We start from the raw sequence: 19,698 nt of genomic DNA, 5'->3' as shown, positions 1-19,698 counted from the left end.
GTTGTATGTGTGTAAATGTCTGTCTGTATGTACACTGTGTGTGTGTGCCTGGGCTGTATATGTGTGCAGATGTATATCTCTGTGTAGATGTATGTTGTATGTGTATGGCTGGTTGTTTGTATGTGTAGATGTATGAGTCTGGGTTGTGTCTGAATGTACACGTGTCTGTGTGTAGATGTATGTTGTATGTGTATGCCTGGGTTGTATATGTGTGTAGATGCATGTCTCTGTGTCCATGTATGTTGTATGTGTGTGCCTGTGTTGTGTGTTGTATGTGTGTGTAGGTATGTGTGCCTGTGTTGTGTCTGTGTGGAGATGCATGCTGTGAGTGTGTGCCCGGGTTGTATATGTTGTATGCATGTGTAGGTACGTGTGTCTCTGTTGTGTCCGTGTGTAGACATGTGTCTGTATATATGTATGTATTTCTCTTTGCCATACTTCTAAGGATAAAATAAATGGTGACAGCAAGATCCAGAGATAGAGCAAGCAAGGCACTAAGATGACTTAAGGACTTTGTGTCTTCGCCCAAGCTCCAGGAACCCACTGCAGCAGGAAGTTCGGCCACACAAAGGAACATTTCAAAGGCAGCTGCACTCTAGGATCCAATTGATATTCAGCCTTGGTTGGTGTTCATTCTCATGCAAAACATGCTAATGCCACGTTGCCAAGGAGACAGCTGCTTGCACAGTTCCCAGAGGGGAGAGGGCCGGCAGGCTCCAAGCAGCAGAGGCTTCAGAGATCTGCGACATGGAGCCCACGGCCCTGCCATTCTCCTAGGGCTGGCCGCCACTGAAGGAGACGGAGCATGAGGCTCTACAACAGCACCTCATAGCCAAACAGAACTTACATGAAGGGGACAAACCTGCAGGAGTCACCCAACGTGCTATGACAGGACCGAAACCACTGTTAGGAAAAAAACAAACACTCTAGAGATCCTGTTGGCATTACTCTTATTTTTGCTTCCACGATGAGACAGCCAGCGCCATCTCTGAATGCAAGGTCTCCTTGCACTGCTCCTGCCTCCACACAGCCCTCGGCATGGCTGGTTCCTTCTCACACAGCCCTCAGCTCTCCCAGTCCCGCCCTGACATCACCCCACCTCCAGGTCACGCCCCAGCAAGGGGACTCTCTCAAATCATCCCATTGCTCACCTGCCTCCACGCTCCTCCCTGGGCTGAAAGCACCTCTACAGAGGGCAGGGATCTGGGTTATTTCCTTCAGGGCCTTGCAAGCAAATATTTATTACATGCATTATGTTATGCCTTCACTTGAAATTCCCACAATGTAAATGCACTTGTTGCTTTCAATCACTTTCACTTTTTTGTGCAGAATTTTAAATGGAGAGAAGCTGCATTTTTTTTCAAGACACCATGGTTAAGTTCTCCGTGAAAGGACCTTGTGTATGAATGTTCCCAACACAATTAAACAGCTTTGAACTGCTCTGTAATCAATAATCCACCACTGTTTTCTGAATAGGGTTAACAATTATCTTTAGCAAGGAGGATGGGAAAATTTCCGAATCTTGCAGATGACTTAAGGAACACACACCACAGGGTCCTCCTCACCTATTTTTTTTTTTTTTTTTTGAGACAGAGATAGGGTCTTGCTGTTTTGCCCAGGCTGGAGTGCAGTGGCGTGATCACGGGTCACTGTAGCCTCGACCTCCCAGGCTCAAGTGACCCTCCTGCCTTAGTCTCCTGAGTAGCTGGGACCACAGGTGTATGCCACTATGGCCTGGCTCGTTTTTAAATTATTTGGTAGAGATGGGGTTCACCATGTTGCCCACGCTGGCCTCAAACTCCTGGGCTCAAGTGATCCTTTTGCCTTGGCCTCCCAAAGTGCTGGGAGTATAGGCACGAGCCACTGCCACAGGCATCATAACTACCTTTGGTGTCAATGATGGGATAGGGATGCATTCTGATTTGCAGACACACAACACAGGTGCTGCTGAAATGCTGCCCTCGATGAACTCCAGTGTCTGAGTGCTTTCTAAAGTACAGGTTAAACATCTCTCTTCCGAAATGCTTGGGACCAGAAGTGTTTTGGATTTCAGACATTTTTGGATTTTGGAATATTTACACATACATAATGAGACATCTCGGGGGTGGGACTCAAGTCTAAAGCTGAAATTCATTTTGTTTCATATATACTTTATGTATATAGCCTGAAGGTAATTTTATACAATATGCTTAATAATTTTGTGCATGAAACAAAGTTTGTATCCACCAAACCATCATAAAGCAAAAGTATCAGTCTGTCTGCCACCCATGTGCACAATCTGTGGTTGTCTGGCATCTCCGTCATTCCAGACTCTGAATTTATATGCTGCCAACAAGCAATAATTTTCCTACACTTACTGATATATAAGCAAGCAACAGTGAAAAGCACAATATACCATCAATACAGTGAGAGAGGAATGTGTCCAGGGTAAGTAAGCAGCACAGCAATGGCACCAGAACACCCGCCTCAGCTGTGAGGCGCCAGCAACAGCGAACAGCAGCAGCTTGCCCAGTCTCTACCTGCATTCTCACTGCGACCCATCCCACGAGATCAGCTGTGGAATTTTTCATTTGTGGCATCATGTTGGTGCTCAGAAAGTTTTGAACTTTGGAGCATTTAAGATTTCAGACCTTCTGATTAGGGATGCTTGAGCTGTGCTAGCTGCCTGTGACTTGAGGTTTCCCCGGGCAGACACATCCAATCGGGATCCACCACGTGCCAGCTACGTGATGTCAGGCAGGCAACTACACCCCAGAAAGCTGCCTCTCCTGTACGAGTTGATCACAGGCCACATCGCATAGGATGGTGGTGAGCTAGCAGCAGATAAAGGCCCTGGTGTGGGAGACGGAGTTGCGTGGGCTTCCTACGAGCCAGGCACCTGCTGAGCACCAAAGCGTCAGTCTGTGATGGGGCAGACCTGGACACAGGCCTCCGTGACACCAGCACCATACAACCTTCTTCCCAAAGCATAACACCATGCAACACTCCCAGCCAATGAGATGGGAAGGGCACCCCTGCAGCCGACCAAGCCAGCCAGTGAGGGGTATAAAAGGTGCCCAGAGAGCTCTGGGCAATGGCACTGCCTCATTTTTACAATGAAGAGACAAAGTGAACACACTTCCCGTGGATAATGACACTGAGGTGTTTCCTCCTTTCATTTACATATTCTGCTAACTTATGCCATATACAAACGTATTATACACAAGCATAAGGTCAAAAATAGCAATGGATAGGGCAGTATCTGTGGTGGCCCAAGAGTCCTCTTGGAAAATGTATGCTACAAAGCCAGGGTCTGGACCGGAGCTGTGTGCACAGAGCACAATTATCTCATGGGACAACTGGGGTAGGGCCCAGCATTGCTGCTTCCAAACAGAGCCAGGTTTCCATGAGCATGGAACGTGGAACGCTCAGTAACTCAAACATCAACTCAAGCTCAACACTGACAGTTTGAGGTTATCATTTAGAAAGCACTCCTCCATTGGTTGTGGGCATAAATAGAAGGGATTCTGTAAAGCGTAGAATTTTTATCAGGAATCACAGGTAGCTGGTCTGCCCTTCAGCCTGGTGAGGTGTATCAGATGCTGCCAGGCAGGTGTTCGCCCGCTGAAGAATGACAGCGCCACCAGGCCTCAGAATGCGGGTCAGGCAGCTGGGAGCCAGCACACCCATGCATTCTGAGCACAAGTCTCCCAAACGAGTCCCTGGTGTCTCCACTGTCCTTCCCAGGCCCTGGGCAGCTCTTACAGACACACACCCTTGGGGAGGCACAGGTGGAAAGCTCTTTTGCCAACACAGCACTCCATAAAGGCCAGATGAGGTGGAAAAAGGAGACAGTGGGGAAGGCGATGGAGCCCAACAGAGGCAAGAAACCAACCAAGCGACCAACCAATCAATGCTGAGATGTATTAGAAACATTTTAAACAGTGTGAACACCTGGGAACAACGGCACCAAACACACTCTCCTTAGACATACCAATTTACCAGGCTGAGCACAGTGGCTCACACCTATAATCCCAGTGCTTTGGGAGGCCGAGGTGGGAGGAATTCAAGACCACTCTGAACAACATAGCAAGACCCAGTCTCTACAAAATAAATAAATAAATAAATAAATAAATAAATAAATAAATAAAAATTAGACAGGTATGGTGATGCATGCCTGCAGTCCCAACTACTCAGGAGGCTGAGGTGAGAGAATCGCTTGACCCTGGGAGTTCAAGGTTGCAGTGAGCCATGATCACACCACTGCACTCCAGCCTGGGTGACAGAGGGAGACCCTGTCTCTAAAAACAAATGAAAAAAGCCTGGGTGTGGTGCCTCGTGCCTGTAATCCCAACACTTAGGGAGGCCAAGGCAAGAGGACTGTCTGAGGCAAGGAGTTTGAGACCAGCCTGGGCAACATAGCAAGACCCTGCCTCTATAAAAAATTGGAAAACCAGCCAGGCATGGTGGTGTGCACCTTTAATCCCAGCTACTCAGGAGGCTGAAGCGGGAGGATTGCTTGAGCCCAGGAGTTGGAGGCTGCAGTGAGCTATGATCATGCCACTGCACTCCAGCCTGGGTAACAGAGTGAGACTCTGTCTCTAAAAACCAAAAAAGAAATATTGATTTGCCGTAGGACTTCCCAGACTGTGAGCACCAGCAGGCTAGAGGCTGTTTGGTTGTCCTTTGCATGCCCAGCTTTCAGTCATAAAAACAACATTTGCCCAATGAACAGATAGACCAGCTAGTGATGACAAACGACACAGCTGTTCTCACAGGCTCTGCTGCAACTTGGTTCCCTGTTGGAACCACCTTCAGGGAGGACAACAGCCCTGAACCATTCTTAGGTCAGTCATTTCTCTACTGCCATGTCTCTGCTGAAGCTGCTCCCTGTATGCCAGGATTCTAGTGCCATGTGGGGAAAGCAATTACTCTAGAAAGTCAGATGCATTTAGTGTTTCTTTATTGTCTTCACAGATGGATAAAAAGGTCTGCTGCTTCCTTTGGGTTTTATTTGTGCTTGCAGGGACTTGGATGGCAAAGAGTAATGAAGTTGAATTAGAGAGGCTGATAAATCACTTGTGGTTAAGAAGGGGAGGAGACAGAGAAGATTAAAAGAGCAATCCAAAGCACAGATGATCCAAATCATAGTTACAGGCACTGATTTCTCGAGGGGTTAATGCGCAATAACAGAACCTACCCAGATTTGGAGATGATAATGTGGGATGGCCCTGAGTATGTCTTCAGCACACACATTTTGAGGATCTGTTCCAGGCCTCTACTGTCTGCCTGGAAAGCCTCATTCTTGGTTCCAGAATGTGAGCCCTGGGAGCTGGGCTCTCCTGCCTTGATGAGGGCCAGGCCTGGGAGAGGTGGGAAATAGCAAGGGCTGGCATGCCTGCAAGCCTGTGTTCCGGGGAAAGCCCTCCAGGCAACGTGGATGTTGAGCCAGCCCTGGGAATCTCTGCTTTACAGGAACTCTCCCTCCGGAACTCCCAACCTCCCACTTTCCTACCCACTTCCTTTAGATATTCAAAGCTATTCCTGAAGTTTTCATCGCTGCCTTGGCATACCCCTCTCAAATGAAATTACTCTCATCTATGAAAATGGTAAGATTGAGTGCCCCCCCCGCCACCCTCTTCCAGGCCTGGAGGGACTGATCCACATTCCTCCAGCCAGGAAGGCTTCTTGAACCCGGTGTCAGTTCGTCTCTGCTAACTGTAACAACTTCAAAAGGCAGCTTGTGGAGGTCCACTCTGGTTCACATATGGACTACTGCTCCCAGCAGCAACTAAAAAGAGGCCAGAAAAGTTATAAAATCATAGGGTTTACAAATTCATCAGACTCCCCACACACATGTAAAAAGCCTCCCCATCCCCTCTCCCTTAGTGTTCTCTTCATAGTGCTTTCAAAATGAGCAATAAAAGACATGTGGGTTTTAAAAATTAGTATTTGTCTTACCTTCTAGACCAGGAGTTTGCAAACTAGAAACCAAGGGCCAACTCTCCACTGCCTCCTGGTTTTGTAAACGAAGTGTTATTGGAACACACACACGTCCCTCATCAAAAGCTGAGGAGAGCTACATGAACTGAATTCCAGAAAGTCTCAAGCCCTTCACAAGACAGAAAAGACCATGGCGTCTGAGTCCTAGTGAAACTGTGTGAGGAAGGAGACTCTCACACACCTGCCCTGCGACCCAGCCAGTCCACCACTCCCAGAAAACAACTCTCTCACCCAAGTGAAACAACACAAGCCCTCATTCATGCTGGCCAAACACTGCCCACCCACTGGTGAGTGGATCAACCAGTGGTGCTGTATTCACAGAAGGGAACACTAGCCAGTAATTTAGAAAAACTACCGAGACACAGCAATGAGAATGGGTCCCAGGGGCACGACCCTGAATGAAGGGTCAACCGCCAAAGAACGCACAAGTAGGGTCCAGTTTACATGAAGCTCAAGAAGAGGCAACACTCACTAGGGTCACACATCAGGGAGGGATGGTTGTGGGGCAGGGTTTCATTGGAAAGAGTACAAAGGAGCTTTCTGGAACTTACTGTTTTGACTATGAGGTGTATAAAGTTATCAAAACCAGCCAGGCACAGTGGCTCATGCCTGGAGTCCCAGCAACTTGAGATGCCTAGGCAGGAGGGTCACTTGAGGCCAGGAGTTTGAGACCAGCCTGGGCAACATAGCAAGATCTGGTACCAAAAGAAAAGTTTTTTAAAAAATTATCCAAGTATGGTGGCATGCACCTGTAGTCCCAGCTACTCGGAAAGCTGAGGCAAGAGGATCACTTGAATCCAGGAGTTCAACGATGCACTGAGCCATGATTGTGTCACTGCATGCCAGCCTGGGCAACAGACAGAGACCTCATTGCTAAAAAACAAACAAACAAGTCCCAACAGTTCCTTTGAAACTCCTTCCTTCAAACAAGTGGAGCTTGTTAGAAGTAGGCTGGACTCTGACTCCTTTTGAACAAGCAAAATATGGCAGAACTCACATGTTCACTACAACATGAGCTATTGTGAATAGTTCACTTGTGTGAACTATTTATATTGTGAATGCCAAGGCGTGGAAGCCACCTAAGCAGACATTGACAGATGAGTGAATAAAGCAAATGTGATGCGTGCATATAGAGGAATAGAAAAGACTTAAAAAGGGGGGAAAGCTTGCCATTTGTGACAACATGGATGAGCCTACAGCACATTATGCTAAGTGAGACAAGCCAGGCACAGAAAGACAAGAGCTGCATGGTCCCACTTACGTGCAGAATTTTAAACTTTCAAATAGAATGAATGGTGGTTGTCAGGGGATGGGGGAAAGGGAAACAGGGAGGTACTGGTGAGAGGGCACAAAGTTTCAATTACACAAGATGAATCAGTCCCAGAGGCCTACTGCACAGCACAGCATCTGTAGTTAATAATTCTGTATTGTACATTTACAAATTTGCTAAGAGGGTAGATCTTACCAATGACAACAACAAAAAGGAGGGCTGACAGGGTGGGAGAAAACTTTTAGAGGTGATGGATCCATTTAAGGCACTGCTTGTGGTCATGATTTCACAGGCATATAGATACTTATCTCCAAATTCATCAAATTGTATACATTAAATATGTACAGCCTTTTATATGTCAATCATACCTCAATAAATTGGTTTAAAAATGTATGGCGGAAGTGCCGATGTGTGACTTCTGAGATCAGATCACACAGGCATTGCAACTTCCTCCTTCCTCTCTCCTGAGGATAACTCACAGTGGGGAAGCCAACCACCATGTTGTGAGGACATTCAAGCAGCCCTATAGGGAGATCCATGTGGGGAGGAACTGAGGCCTCCTGCCAACAGACATATGGGTGTCCTCTTGGAAGCGGATCCTCTAGCTCCAAGCAAGCCTTTGGAAGACAGCTGTCCTGGCCCACATGTTGACTGCAATCTCAGGAGATGCTGAGCCACAATAACCCAGCTAATCTCCTCCCTAACCCTCAGAAAGTGTATGAGATAATACATGTTTAGTGGTGTTCAAGCCACCAAATTGATGGATGATTTGTTACGCAGCAAGGTAACTAATGCAATTATTCTACTCTTTATGCTATAATGATCAAGTGATCTGTGGCTGGCTTTTTGTTTTCAATGTATACACAGGGAATTTTGAGGAGGAAGCAGACCAGAAATAAAACTCATAAACACATCAGGTTATCTGCTTCTAAAAATCTGATATGGACACAATTGGTACCCTAACTGGATTTCATGCCAAGATTCCCAACAATTGCTTATAGCATACTAGCTGACTTTTTTTTTTATTACTATATTTCTTTAGGTTAAAAGAGAAAAAAAATCATATCTGAATCTCTGTGATAAATACTATCTTACTGTGGCAGATATTTTCACTTACCTCAATAGTAGTTTTAGAAGCATCTGGGTTGCGTAATATTTATTAGGTGTGATCTATTATTGACAAAAGCTTAAAGCTACTAAGCTTTACCTCTGGGCAGAGGTAACAAGCAATGTATGAATTTGGGTTTACCTTACACCTTGTTCCCTACACCTACATGCTCTTCTGAGCCACAAATGTGTGTGTGAATTTCTAGACATCTAGGATGGATCTAGGAGGTGTTCATATTACCAAACACTTTCACCTGTATTCTTTTCACCTCCACAACTCTATCGGGGTATCAGTCACAGCCCATAAAACTCATTGACTTGAGAGGTACTGTCTGATGAGTTGTAGTGAGCTGAGATGTCTGTCTGATGAGTTGTGGTGAGTTGAGATATGCTGTCTGATGAGCTGTAGTGATTTGAGGTGTCTGATGAGTTGTAGTGAGTTGAGATGTCTGATGAGCTGTAGTGAGTTGAGATGTCTGTCTGATGAGTTATAGTGAGTTGAGACGTCTGAAGAGTTGTAGTGATTTGAGATGTCTGTCTGATGAGTTATAGTGAGTTGAGATGTCTGTCTGATGAGCTGTAGTGATTTGTCTGATGAGCTGTAGTGATTTGAGATGTCTGATGAGTTGTACTGAGTTGAGTTGTACTCTGTGATGAGCTGTGGTGATTTGAGATGTCTGTCTGATGAGCTGTAGTGAGTTGAGATGTACTCTCTGATGAACTGCAGTGAGTTGAGATGCCCCGCCCTACCTATGCATGCCTGGTGGTTCCCAAATCTCTGTTTTGATTCACACTCTTTGGGACCCTCCCCAAGGAAGCCATTCCTGTTCTGAAGATCCAGTGAAATGCGGGGCCGGGTGTAGCGGTTCACGCCTGTAATCCCAGCAGTTTGGGAGGCTGAGGGGGGCAGATCACAAGGTCAGGAGATCAAGACCATCCTGCCCAACATGGTGAAACCCTGTCTCTACTAAAAATAGAAAAATTAGCTGGGCATGGTGGTGGGCGCCTGTAGTTCCAGTTACTCAGGAGGCTAAGGCAGGAGAATCACTTGAACCCGGGAGGCGGAGGTTGCAGTGAGCCGGTATCATGCCACTGCACTCTAGACTGGCAACAGAGCGAGACTCCATCTCAAAAAAAAAAAAAAAAAAGCAACCTTCTCTATAAAACATTTCCTGGACCCATTGACACAGATATGCCTTTCTTCTCTGAACTTGCACAGTACTGAATCTCTACCTGTTGATTCCTAGACAGCACTTCACCATTCTGTGGTATTTTCATTTAGTATCTCTCCTCCTAGCCGAAATGACTGTGCTCACTCCTGCCTCATCTACCTCTGTATTCCAGGTCCAACACAATGCCTGGCACAAAGCAGGTTGCAGCAAAAGCTCACTGAGTCAACAGGAAAGAAGGAACAAAGAAACAAAGGAAGGGGGGAGGGAAGAGAGAGGAAAGGAGCAGAAAGCAAAGCAGGCAGCCTGATGTGCTTGGGCCTTCTGAATCCCATGCTCCTCAGCCATTCCCATGTATGTTGCGGTCTGAACGCCTGTGCCCTGCCTCCCAAATCTGTAAGTTGAAATCCTAACCCCAATGGCATAGGATTAAGAGGTGGAGCCTTTGGAAGGTGATGCAGTCAGTAGGGTGACGCCCTCATGAATGGATTAGTACCCTCATAAGAAGCACTCAAGGATAGCATGTGGCTCAAGCGTGTAATCCCAGCACTTTGGGAGGCCAAGGTGGGAGGACTGCTTGAGGCCGGGAGTTTGAGACCCTCCTGGCCAACATAATGAGACTCCATCTCTACAAAAACAAACAAAATTAGCCAGGCATGGTGGTACATGCCTAAAGTCCCAGCTACTCAGGAGGCTGAGGTGGGAAGATCGCTTGAGCCTAGGAGTTTGGGAGTTTGAGGCTGCCGTGAGCTGTGATTGCACCACTGCACTCCAGCCTAGAGTGACAGAACCAGACCCTGTCTCAAAAAAAGAAAAGATATGCGAGAGAGCTTGCTTCCTCTCTCTGCTCTCCCTCATGTGAGGACACAGGTAGAAAGTGCCATCTGTGAATCAGGAATCCACAGGCCAGCATCTTGACGTTGGACTACCAGCCTCCAGAAGAACTGTGAGCAATAAAAGTCTGTTGTTTAAGCCTCCTAGTATGGTAATTTGTTTTAGCAGTGTAAACTGGCTAGGACAATTTCTATACTATCTTCACTACTAATAGAGGACAAACTCCTTCAAGGAAGGTTCTGTCTGTGCCTGATTCAACTTTGCATGCAGCACAGCACCCGACCTCGAGAATGCTAATTGTTAAACAGGGAGATAACACACTGTTGTCACAGACCTGTCCACAGAGACTGCAGTTCTTCTGATCCTAGCGGTGATTAAAACATAGGGGCAAACAGACAAACAAATCCCCTTAGACTTCCAGTGTGCTGGAGCTGAAGGGCCTAGGAGAGGATTCCATACTAAGTGAGAGGTGGACAGCCCCAACTCCACTCCACAGCCATGTCCCAACTCTCCTCCTCCACTGTAACGTCACATTTCCACAATTACTACAGAAACAGATTCTGTTAGGCTCACTTGCCCAGTAAGAACAATAAGAGGCCACTAAGTTTTTCCATAAAACGGTGACTGTAATAACAATATTGGCCGGGTGTGGTGGCTCACGCCTGTAATCCCAGCTACTCGGGAGGCTGAGGCAGGAGAAGTGGTTGAACCCAGGAGGCAGAGGTTGCAGTGAGCTAAGATTGCGCCACTGCACTCCAGCCTGGGTGACAGGGCGAGACTCCATCTCAAACAACAACAACAACAACAACAACAACAACAACAACAACAACAACAAAGAACCACAATATTAACTGGTGACTGAGAAGCTCTTTGGTGTTCAGAACGTGTTTCTACGTATGTTTATGTGGTCCCTACTTACTTTGATCTATGTATACCCTAAATGATGAAATGTTTAGAAGTGTCTCACGCAGGAAAACAAACACACAACTTGAGTATCAAAATGAACATAAAAACATCACAGTGAGAGCAAATGTAAACAAAAAGCAGAAAGGCACAAGCAGGGGCAAGCACCCTTAGGCAAAGAGCAGACCGGACCCTAGAATGTACAGAGGTCCTATGGTTGTGCTTCCAATAGGACCACGAGTTTCCTGTCAACCAGAGCAAAAGATGGGAACTACGATGAGTTAGGGTTGTCGGAAAGCTGGGCACTTCTTAATTGTTCCACAGAGACAATTTTCCTACCAGCCTTCCGAGATGGATGTCTACACCTCCTAGGGAATTCATGCTGACAGAGCTCCTGGTGGTTACACCTTCTGCGACACACATGGTAACAAGAGACCAGTAATGGCAATGCACAACCACCGGAAGCCAGTAGCCACCAAAAGGCAGAACTGGCCACACGGAGGCTCCAGGTGCAAGGGCGACAACACTAAAATTCAACACACTTATATGTCAAAAAAGTCGAACTCTAACCACCCACTAACATCTGGAAGGCACACAGCACACGGCAGGGATGTTATCTGCAACCTAAATGACAATAATCAAGAAAGGGCTCATCTTCAGTAGGAAAATGAACATGCGCTGAAGAGTAATGTACAAAAGGAAAAACACAAATGGCTAGTCAGTGCACCAAAAAAGTCTGACTTTGCTAGTCCCTGAAGAAATGCAAGTTACAAATGAAATAACTTTTTTGCCTATCAAGCCACAGAATTTTAAAAATGTCTAATATTGACAAAGTCTTGGGAGAAGTAGGACTGTCCTGGGCGATCGGTGCCTAGAGTGTAAACAGTAAGCACACACTTTTTGGAGGGCAACGTGGTGATATTTTCTAATGCCTGCCGAGCAACTCCATGCCTAGAATTTTATCCGAAGGAAATCGACATGGAAGAGCACAAGTATTTCACTACAGATATCTGCTGCAGTATTATTTACAACCGTCAAACACCAACAGCAGCTCTAAATGTCCACAGTATGGCTACAGGGTTGTTAGATTTTAGAATGTCATGCACCATACACATACAAGTTACAGAAAAAGGCAGCTTACATACAGTATGTGTAATATAACCGCATGTGTAAAAACATATTTGCAAGGACTTCAAAGCAGATACACTTCCATGTTCCACAGTGGAGACCCTGGGTGATAGGATTGAGGGTGATTTGTAATATCTTCGCTCTGCTTCCCAGAACTTCTATATACTCTTAATAAAAAGGTTTTAATTAGCAAAATGGATTTTTAAAATAGGAAATGTTAATAAAAACTGTATATCGCAGCCTAGAAAGCTGTAATCCCAGATTAGTATAAAACCTCATTCTCAAAAACATACGTGAAGCTTACAAAATCAGGAGTAATTTTGAATTTTGGGTGGCCCTGTGGTAAGATGTATTAAAAACTAGTTAGAATAGCATTATCAGCTTCATAAATTAAAAGAAAATCTCAATCTTCCTTCTATCACAATTGCATGTGACCCCAAATTGTGGAAACCTTCCATCTCAGATCATTGCCTGCCTATCATCTAACTCAGCTGAACCAGAATCAGAAATGGATTGTTTATCCAATAGACTTCAGATATTTCTTGTACATGACATTAACTTTATATGCATAATTACTATAGAACATGTGTGTATTACACATATGCGTATGGGTATGTATATATGTGTATACACACACACACACGTGTATAAATGTTGAAAATTTTCCTAGAATTTCTAGTTTTTCCACCCTTAATGGCCTCCAAGTACATTTAAGGGTCCACCAGCTAGATTTTTTTAACAGAATAATTTTATAACAAATTTCATGCAAGTTATACCCAAGAGCACCTTGGCAGTGAGTGGCTTTATGAGGCATTACCACAAGAAGACCGAAGTAGGCTTAGCTGTCAAGGGCATTCCCATCAACAAAGCCCTGTTGGCAGAAAATTGAGTTTGCTGACAGAGCTGATTTTATTTGTAAATGGATATCGAAGCTATTACACCTGTGCGTGTGTCTCATATATATTCATATGCTTTTGTTCCTGGAAATAATGACGGCAAATGAGCAAAACAGTGCAGCCACCAATCACCCCACAGAGCTGGAAATATGACTGAAGGGTAATTTGAGTCCCTGGCTTCTCTCCCTAAGAACCAAAAATGACTACAGCTGGAAGGGACCTGGGAAATAATTTAAACTTCAAGGTAATGGTAAAAATAAAAAATAAATAATTTTTAAATAAGAAATAATTTAATCTGTGCTCCTTGTTTTATGGATGAAGAAATGGAGGGTCAGAATGCTTAGGTGGCTTCGCAAGCCACACCAATGCAGGCTGAGGAGCACACATGCTTTCTCCACCTGATTAACGGGTTTCTGTACTTCACTCCCAGAAGTCCAAACTGAAATTCCTTCTCACTGCACTGGCAGCAAACTGGATAAGGGATGTGAAAGTTACTAAGAGAATAACTAGGAATTCTTGGGCCAGTTCTACATTCAGCCTTACCTGGAGGACCTCGACCCCATTAGTCCGCAGGAGCCCACCAGACTGAAAATCAGCCATGCTGCCCCACGAGGGCTCTTCACTAACTGGTTGTGAGAATCTAGTCACCCCACCCCCAGTTTGCTTTATTATAAAATCAAGATGGTACCCACATAGTAGGACCCAAGGTATACATGTGAAGAGGCACTGTGAACTTTCAGGAATTTTAAATAAGGTGTCTGCAAATATGTTTTAAAGGTAAATAAGTAAATAACTCAAGGACCTCTTCAGACATCCAGGGATGTCTACAAGCCTTCCAGAAATGACCCGACTGTCTTACTTGCTCTACGAAAAGCCAGCTGGGAATCAGTGCCCGAGGACAGGGGAAAGATGGGTGGATACAAGACATCAGCTTCTTCCCACTGCTCCCCTACCCTGGTCTTCTTAAAAATTTAATGCATTATGAGAGGTAAAAAAATTAAAGGTAGTGTAAAGTAAATGTATTCCAAAGGCCACATAAAATATTTCCTTCCTTCCTCAACCTCCAAAATCCAAAGGCAGACTCTGGAAGAGCAGCCAGCCCATGCAAAACAAGCAGCAGTCAGCATGCATTCACCAGTGTCATTTGTCCCTCTGGCTGGGCAATAGAGCCTTCTGCAGCCTATATGCTTGACACCAACATGTATGGTTATTCCTAGCACTCTGTAAAAAACCACTTTTGTGTGCGTTGTTCATGCCTCTGTAGATGAGAATTCCCCTGCAATTTTTTTCCTTAAGAGGTATGGTGTTGGTTTGGGTTGGTGGTGGTCGGGGCAGTGGAGGGGGGAGGGGCGGAGGGGGCAGAGGGGTGGGCACGGGTGGAGGCGGAGAGAGAAACAGAAAAGGACAAAGTATAAAATGTTTTTGCTACTATGTGTGACAAAAGAAAGAAATGTGCCTCTACCACCCATGCAATGCTTTTCTGCAATAAAATAATAAGAAATACTTGTAGAGTATGACCTCAAAGGTTCTATTCTGTAATGAAAAGAAATATGCCAACCATTCACCAACTTGGTACCAAATCTTCAGTTTTTTCATATGACACATTAAAATATTATTTTCCATTCATCTTATAAATCTCAAGACCATCTACAAGGCAGTAGGCTGTTTACTTGTAAGTGCTACCAGGCAGATTTCCAAAAATCTTTCTTCAAACTCCTTTGCCTTTTTACCTTTCAACTAGCACAACCGCTAAAAACATGCATTTCAAAATGACACCTACTCTTGTGAGTCAGTAAATGCAGACCAAAGAGAGAGCCTGTGTGTGCAAACATATTTATGCATCAATTTCCCTGTGAAAATGCCATCGACCCTCTGCACACACAAAAGCCTCCTTTAGTTAAAGCAAAGGCATTCCAACCATTTAGAAATATAGCCAAAACTAATCATCTCTTTCTTTTATCACAACATAAAAGGGGGGGAAAAGCACATGTATAGTAAAACCCTTCAACTGTCACAATCACACCAAAGAGCAAAATAAAAGAACTGGAAAATGCTAAGAACCATGGTGATTCCATTTTCTCTATTTAAATTATCTCACTGCAATTAGCAGGCTATGTGCAAATGCACTCAGGGAACATTTCTCATGACTAAACATGCACACCTGATTTTGCTGCTTTTTTTTCATTAGGATGTAGCTGACTCACCATTTTTTCTCAGTGTCCGCATTCAATGCCTGAGTAGTGGGAATGCCTGTTTCTTACTGCTACTGAAAAACAAAAGGCAAACGAGGCAGGCAGGTCTTCATGCGATGCTGGCGTCCTCCAGCCAGCTCCCTCAGGGAACCCATCTGCAGAACTCACACGGAGCAAGGGTCCCACATACCAAGGGCTGCAGTCCCATCAGAGCAGATGATGGCTCTACGGCTTCCAGCCTAGAACACGGTGTTAAGAGCACCGCCTTCCAGTTCCAATGTGCTTTCAGCTAACTGTGAATCCCAAAGCTGCAAAAATTGCATGTATCCACAAGCACACACGCAGCACCGGTGAGCATGCCCTTGCACATACGTGCACGCCTGCAGAGCTCGAACCGGAATCTGCACCCTGATTTGCATTATTTCTCATCTTCAGGCAGAAGAATAAACAATAAGAACACATTCGCCGACCTCACCAGACCTTACCCACAGCATTGTGAGCTGACAAGCAACCTGCCCTTCAAGATAGCAGAACAAAAGAGCCACTGGGAACTACAAACCCCTAACAAACGGCGCAGGCGTCCTGAAACCGGTCCCATCTGGGATGAAGTGCCCCGAGAGCAAACGCAGGGGTCCCTTACCCGGCTCTGCTTACCGTGCTGGACGGGAGCTTGCCCAGCTGTGAAGGCAGCGATGTGCTTCAGGGACCCACAGCCCGCCTCTGCTGCAGCTCTCCTCCTGCCTACTGAATGGAGTCCTAAAGCCAAGCTCACAACAGCTGGCCTGTCTGTGCCTGCTGTCTTGTTGATGGGCAAGCTCACGCAGGCTCCGTCAACCTTCACCTCCACGGCTCAAAGCTCCGCTTGCATTTCCCATCACTTCATCAGCAACTCCTTGCCTCAGTGGAGAACATTCCCAACACTTCAGTGCTTAAACCCCAAAAGTCTTGTAATTTAAAACCCTAAAAGGCTTGGGGGGCAGTCTTCCTTTATATGTGTGTGTGTGTGTGTGTGTGTGTTTGGAGAAAGGATCTTGCTCTGTCTCCCAGGCTGGAGTGCAGTGGTATGATCATGGCTCACTGTAGCCTCCAACTCCTAGGCTCAAGGGATCTTCCTGACTCAGCCTCCCAAAGTGCTGGGACTACCAGGTGTGAGCCACTGTGCCCAGCACTTCTTATATTTTAACGGGGAACTATAGAAAGCCTACTGCACTGATGTTACAGCTTTCTCTACTCAGTGATGCTAGATAATCCTATAACATATGTGACACACAGTTCACCTCCACAACCATAAGGAGGCAAAAGAAAACATTCAACAGCCTATTCTATGTCCATATATTCTTGGGTTGATTACACACTCATTAGGAATGTAACCCATCAAGCAACTAACAAGCGTTTCCGGAAATTTGAGTGTGTGCAAGGCACTCAGGGAAGAAGACAAAGGCAGGCTGGACCTGACTTTCCCAATTAACCATTTCACAATGATCTGTATTTAAAGTCCCTGCACCCCACCTCCCTCCTAACGCAGCCCCAGACCTCAGCACCACAGCCCCTCCAGGAAGCAGCGTCGCCAGCCGCTGTGCCTCACAGCCCTATCCCACCCTCCCACATCCTAGGCTTAGCCACCAGGATGGAGTTTCTCTTTCCAACCTGTTCCTGTCACCCTCTTCTACATTCATAGCAATTACTTCCAACTCTTGCTCATTTCTCCAAATAACATATGCTGCTTTGCAGCCTAGCTATTTTAGATTTTTTTCCCCATATCGACACTTGACCTTAGGCACTGTGCTGATTCATTAACGTTATATCCCTTAAGCATGTAAATAAGTCTGCGAGCAGGGTTGCTCTGCACATCCCCATGATCCAGGGCCGTGAGGTCAGCAAGTTTGGGGGGCCTGACACACTTACACTGAGAAGCAGAATGAGGATTCCAGCCTGTGTCTTCAACTCCAAAGCCCGTGTTCTTTCCAGTACTTTTCATCTTCACATATTACTTTACCAAGTACATGTTACTGTCTCTAAGAGAGGATGCCATTCACCCTGGGCCATCACCTTTTCTCAAATGCTCAACACATACTGCCAGGCCACACATGGAACAGCAATCAGCTGATGGCTGATTAAATATTTTATTATAGGGCTGGGTGTGGTGGCTCACGCCTATAACCCCAGCACTTTTGGGAGGCCGAGGCGGGAGGATTGCTTGAGCCCAGGAGTTGGAGACCAGCCTGGGCAACATGGCAAGACATGGTCTCTACATAAAAGTTTGTAAAAAATAAATATTTCATTACACTTTTTTTTTTTTTTTTTGAAATGGAGTCTCACTCTGTCACCCAGGCAAAAGCGCAGTGGCACCATCTCAGCTCACTGCAACCTCCGCCTCCCGGGTTCAAGCAATTCACCTGCCTCAGCCTCCCAAGTAGCTGAGATTACAGGTGCACGCCACCATGCCCAGCTAATTTTTGTATTTTTATTAGAGACGGGGTTTCACCATGTTGGTCAGGCTGGTCTCGAACTCCTGACCTCAAGTGATACGCCCGCCTCAGCCTCCCAAAGTGCTGGGATTACAGGCGTGAGCCACTGCACCTGGCCAGGGTCTTGCTATGTTGCCCAGGCTGGTCTCAAACTCCTGGCTTCAAGCAATCCTCCTGCCTCAACCTCCCAAAGTGCTTGGATTACAAGCATGACCCATTGCACCTGGCCAGCATCTCATTTTAGAATGGGTTTAGATTTACTAAAAAATTGCAACAGCCGGGCGAGAGCTCCCATATGCCCTCTACCCACTTCCCCCTTTTATTAACACCTGACTTACCATGGGGTGTGTTTGTCATAGTTAATGAATCAATATTGGTACATTAATATTAACTAAAGGTCACACTTTATTCAAATTTTGTTTACTCAATGTTCTCCTTCTGTCTTTGAACCTCATCCAGGTACTGCATCATACTCAGGCCTGCTTCCTCAGACTCCTCTTGCTGTGAGGGTGCTATAGCTTTAGACTGAACACTTGTGCCCCCCACCCCCAAATTCCTATGTTGAAACCTAAACCCCAAGTGATGGTGTTAGGAGGTGGGGCCTCTGGGAGGTGATGAGGTCATGAGGATGGAGCTCTTGCGAATGGGATTAGTGCCCTTATAAAAGGGACCCCTGAGAGCTCCCTCTCCCCTTCCACCATGTGAGGATGCAGCAGAGACAGCCATTTGTGAGCCAGAAAGCACCTTCACCAGACACCGAATCTGCCAGTGCCTCGATCTTAGACTTCCCAGCCTCCAGAACTGTGACAAATACATTTCTGCTCTTTATAAGTCATATAATCTTAGGTATTTTATTATAGCAGCCTGAATAGGCTATGATAGTTTCTCAGGCTTTCCTTGTTTTTGAGACCTTAATAGTTTTGAAGAGGTCTGTTCCGGCATTTTGCAGCATGTCTCTCAACTGGGAACTGTCTGATGTGTTTTTATGATTAGCCTGGGACTTCTGGGAGAGAGACCATGGAAGTGAAGTGCCACTGTTATCCTATGATATCAAGGGGCATGCTGTCAACGTGACTTACCTGTCAACGTTGACTCTGATCACTTGGTGAAGTTGGTATACACCGGTTTCTCCACTGTGATGTTCCTCTCCTCGGTCCCCTTTGCCACACTGTACTCTTTGGAGTGAGCTTACTGTTGGCAGCCCACACTGAGGGTGGGGAGCTACGCTCCACCTCCTTAAGGGCAGAGTAGCTACATAAAGTATTTGCAATTTTCTGCACAGCAGATTTCTCTATTCTTCATTTGTTAATTTATGCAACCATGCTGTGTATCAGTCTGGGCTGTGGATTCATTTTATATATTGGATTATAATCCACTACTACTTAATTTTGCTGCTTAACTTGTTCTGCCTTTGGTCACTGTTGGCTCCTGTGTCCCTATGACATACCCACACCGTTGTCACTGCTGGGTTTACTTATGGGTGTATTTGAGCACTTATTTTCTGGCACTATAAGATACTCCAGGCTCATCTTTCACAGTCCCTGCCCCAACCCTAGACTCAGTCATTCCTCTGAGGAGCCCTGGTGCCTTTTATTGGAGAAAGGCCTTAGAAAACAAGATCTGCATGCCGGCTGTGCTCTAGGAATCCTGTCTTTTTATTTTTGTTTTTATTTATTTATTTATTTTTGAGAGGGTCTCACTGTCACCCAGGCTGAAGTGCAGTGGCACCATCATTGCTCACTGCAGCCT

The 19,698-nt window shown here is 45.7% G+C and overlaps 1 protein-coding gene across 3 annotated transcripts in view; it reads right to left on the bottom strand.

Moving 5' to 3' along the window:
* Window positions 1-19,698, bottom strand: part of SHROOM2 (shroom family member 2) — a 161,930-nt gene that overhangs the window by 19,763 nt on the left and 122,469 nt on the right. Inside the window, exon 1 of one of the 3 annotated variants that reach the window (XM_030806538.1) lies at window positions 16,136-16,381. The exons of 1 other annotated variant lie outside the window; for it this stretch is intronic. The gene's annotated coding sequence lies outside the window, so the exon portion shown is untranslated. Of the gene's footprint in view, window positions 1-15,493; window positions 16,076-16,135; window positions 16,382-19,698 lie in introns of those variants that run through there. One more of the 3 variants, XM_030806537.1, reaches the window with a different exon arrangement.

The sequence above is a fragment of the Nomascus leucogenys genome, chromosome X (genome assembly GCF_006542625.1).
Source record: "Nomascus leucogenys isolate Asia chromosome X, Asia_NLE_v1, whole genome shotgun sequence".
In the NCBI taxonomy this organism is placed as follows: Eukaryota; Metazoa; Chordata; class Mammalia; order Primates; family Hylobatidae; genus Nomascus; species Nomascus leucogenys.
This window is presented reverse-complemented; position numbering and strand designations above follow the sequence as displayed.